Consider the following 4,196-nt stretch of genomic DNA (forward strand, 5'->3'; position numbering starts at 1 on the left):
TAGAACCCAGTTTAAAACACTGTTAGACATTTGTGTATGCGAATCCTCGCGCTGGCAAGCATGCTGCCCTGAGCTGTGAAGAAACAGAGCACCGCTACACCTTTTTCACTTGTGCCTATCAGATGAACGACAGCCACTGACAGACAAGAATAAAAGTGACCCGGGAAACTTGGGCAAAACCTCGATCCTGTGTATCGACCCGTGAATCCGTGAGGTTTTAGTGGAAATAATTTTGCAGAAATTTGTAACTGAAAAAAATTGCAGTTAAGGACGATGAAACTATCACCACTTGGGCATGTAACAGATAAAACAACGTTTTTGAGGCGAAACCGGTACCCGTCACAAGACTGGGACAACGTTTTGCTGTTGTTGAACTAGCTCGAGAAACATTGAGGGTGACGAACCATATTTTTTCCATGTACGTATGGAAAAGGGGTGCACCTTACTATATATGGCGGTTCGCATCAATGCTCTGAACATTTCCATTCCACATCCATGGCCCAAAAGTAGCTTTCGTCTTATTCGCCCTCGCGGCTTGCCTCTTCCGGTGGTCGCCCTTCACCTCTTCGAAACTGTCGAGCTGTTTTGCCGGCCTGACTTTCATCCCGACCGGAAATAATATCTGACAGCTGGAGCTATTTAATAAGTCATAAACCGTATTTATTTATGCTAGGTGGCCTATCACCCTGTCGATCCGGTGGAATGCACGAGGGGTAAGAGAGTCGTGTTGTGAGCGGATGCACCCAGCAGACAGGGCTGCCCTGTTACTTTGCACCGTGGTGTATTCGTAAACTCACCACCCTTCCAGTAGAACGAGTGCCTCGCTGATCACCGGTGATCCTGTGCTTATGCATTGCCCAGCCTGAACATACTGTGCGAGGCTCAATGCTAGTCGAATTGCAAGCAGTTGCCGCCCTCGTTCTGGTTGAGGTCGCACCACCCCAATTCCAGTTCTGCATCCAGACATAACACACACGTTCTTCCCTCGTGTGCTCTGAAGCGTTCATATAAAATTTATATTCCATATTACTGCCTGCCCACCAGCAGCCACAGCTAGCGTCTAACGTCTGTTTTCTTCATGTATCATCTGCTTCTTGGAGTTGACAGTAGTGATTCGGCTACCTGAGACCCACACTCTCACGTTACGGTCACGTTGACGTGGTAGATTTCAGTCAAGCTGTGGTTCTCTTCCATTATTTCAGAAGCTATTTCCAAACCGCTCATTATCTGTCTGCTGTACTTGTTTATAGTGCCCCTGTTTTGAACAACGGCGACCCTATGATTGGATTCTTTAGCTGAACTGCAAACGTAACCGCCCGTTCCAACTGGTTCAACGGCTAGCCTCCCTGCAAGCTGCCTCGGCGGCTTTATAGTGCCCCTGTTTTGAACAACGGCGGCCCTATGATTGGATTGTTTAGCTGAACTGCAAACGCAACCTCCCGTTCCAACTGGTTCAATGGCTAGCCTTCCTGCAAGCTGTCTCGGCGGTAAAGTCTCAACCTTCCCAATATTGAGCACATGCTCCGGCCCAGCTGGTATTTGGTTTTTAGGTCACCCAACAAACTTCACTATCTTCTGGGTTCGTTTAGCTTGCTGTCATCCCTTTTAAGATATTTTCTATTGGACACCGTTTTATCTGGTGCCCCCTGGAACTCACCAGAAGATACTGCCGTCATTCTGTTCCATTTTCATTGCACATTTTTCCAGGCTTCCAACTTCGGTTGTAGTTGCTCAAGCGCCATTTATTCAATCTGACTGCTCCTCGGGCTATTTGAACATTGTCCTCCAAATGAACGTAACTAATCCGTGACGCTGCATCGGTCTGATTCTAACTGTGTTAATCTTCTCGTCTAACCCAGATCCAGCTGCCACAGAAGTGCACATCCTTTGTCGATTGCGGCAATCTTAGTTCCGATTCACTCACAAGAGCATATATCCAGTTAGATTAAACAGGACTCTTCCATTTGAGTCCAGAAGGAAGGTTCTTTCAGGTGTCACAATATCAGGCAGTTAAGAATTCCAGTAGCTGGTCGGACGGGTGGCGTACACGAAGCGTCATCTAATCGTCCTAAACTTTCGGGCATCACAAAATTTCCGACACACTGGTCCACTTTGTTGGGGCGAGAAAAGTGGCGGATTCATGGAGGGATGATCGCCTGATGTGTGTTCATCCAGTGTTGAAAGCATAAATAAAGAACAGGATAAGCCGGAACCACATGCTCCACGTGGCTACCGTGCCAGGAAGCTGGCTGTCTGCGGATGTTTCGGGGTGTTATACTTTAGCACCAGCGACGATCCATTTTCTGTTAACGTAAGGCTACGAAGACAAAAAGGTGGTTGTGGGGTGTTCGCTTACGCTCTGATGGCAATCTATCGCAGCTTGAACAACACACATCCCTGGTGGGTGACACTGCTTTAGTAAAATCTCGAGCGGCTAAAAGGAGGCTTCGTCTTGCCTCTTTTGACTCAATCACGTTTGGTAAGGACATATTCCAACACAACTCGTAGACTTACTTGAAGTTTGGTTAAAACTGGGTTGATGCAACAAGTCACTAGGCTAAAAAGGACATTTCCGTTCCAACGTCTCTCAGTGCGACTAGTTTGTTACATACAGCGTATTGCACCTTTTTGTCTTGCCGGTTAAGATCCTGTATCGCGGCTTGCTCCCAAATGTCTTATTGGCGGATTACTTATTTGAAGCGGTTCCGAAAATAACAAAATGCCAGCTAGCCGTCTGTGTCATCTTAAGTTATCTTTTGGAAAATGGATGAAATATTTTTGGAAGACAAACATTACATCAGCCTTATAAAGTTGCAGGACAATAGTTCAGTATAACCATTACACTGGAGGTTGTCCAAGTTTAAATTGGTCAAGGAAGATACTTGTTTCTAAGAGGTCTGCACAGCAAGAGTTTCGAATCCACGTTTGAGTTCTCGATGTTCTGGCACAGTAGCAGATGAAATCAAGAGTCAGGCTGCAGTGCTCACTATGTCCCTGTGCGGCTTTAAAAAATGCTTGCCCAACGAAGTGTCTTTTGCTGGTGGTAAACAAATCCAGCAGGGATGGTGGTTGGTTTGGACGGTATCTGCTGAGCACGACGACAGATTGAGTCCGAGCATTTATTTGAACCACACTGTTCAGCGTCAGTTCAAAACGTCATATGCGCTGAAGCTTTCTCCAGGACGCCTTGGGAACGGCAGAGTTGTCTACCAGCAACAGATGTGTGGGGCGGTGGCTGGAGGACAATTGCATGAGGAACTAGTTATCTTCCGACTGACTCAAGCGACCGCGGTAGACTACGCTGAAGAGAGAAGGCTCGGGTACACGCAGGGGCAAAACTTGCTGCTAGTCTGTGCACTGATGAGCCAATTCATCTCAGAACTTTTGAATTGGGTATATAATTCACCGCCGCTCTCTCATCATCTGCCAGAGAAATGGGCGAAATTAATTGCACACACTGGACGCCAGGCTTGCCTCCCCACGGGCCACGCTTTGGTCAGTAGGCGACAGTTCTGCAGCGGTTTAGTGGGAACCTGCAATCTGAAGCCGCGGCCAGTTGCGTCGACGTGATTGCAAAGATAAAAGGGTCTACAACCTCCTCCGGGCTGGCCATAGTTCTGATACCTGCGAAACTGTCATCAAGTGGATAACAGTTCGCGCCGATTATAGGATCGCTATGGTCCAGATTTGGTGCCCCCAAAGGGCGCTTCTCGGACAAACGTCGAAACTCGCCAATCAGTATTCGCACAATGGCCTTGATATCTTGAAAGATGCGATATTCTTAGGGTGTTTTGTATAGTGCGAAAATTATCTATGTGGGCAATTGATCAGCCTTGATATCTTGAAAGATGCGATATTCTAAGGGTGGCCACTTCATCCTTTAAATGTTTCGTATAATGCGAAAACTATCTATGTGGGCAGTTGATCGAATAGGTCAAGGTCAGTTAACACCGCCGACTATGAATACGTTGCCTGTAATGAATTTGAAACCCGACTGTACCAGATTGTATGTCCATCATATGACATTATGTGTGCCTCTCCCTCTCTCTCTCTTCCCCTATTGCGGGTACCACGGACGAGTCACCATGGGCCCTGGACAGGAAAGAATATCCCGCTTGTACCCACCCCAACTGACCTTGAACCTACTTTGTACATCCCGGTCTTCCGGTTTCGGTTTCGGGTTAATACACGTGTGT

This window comes from Opisthorchis viverrini (assembly GCF_000715545.1).
Source record: "Opisthorchis viverrini unplaced genomic scaffold opera_v5_204, whole genome shotgun sequence".
Taxonomy (NCBI): domain Eukaryota; kingdom Metazoa; phylum Platyhelminthes; class Trematoda; order Opisthorchiida; family Opisthorchiidae; genus Opisthorchis; species Opisthorchis viverrini.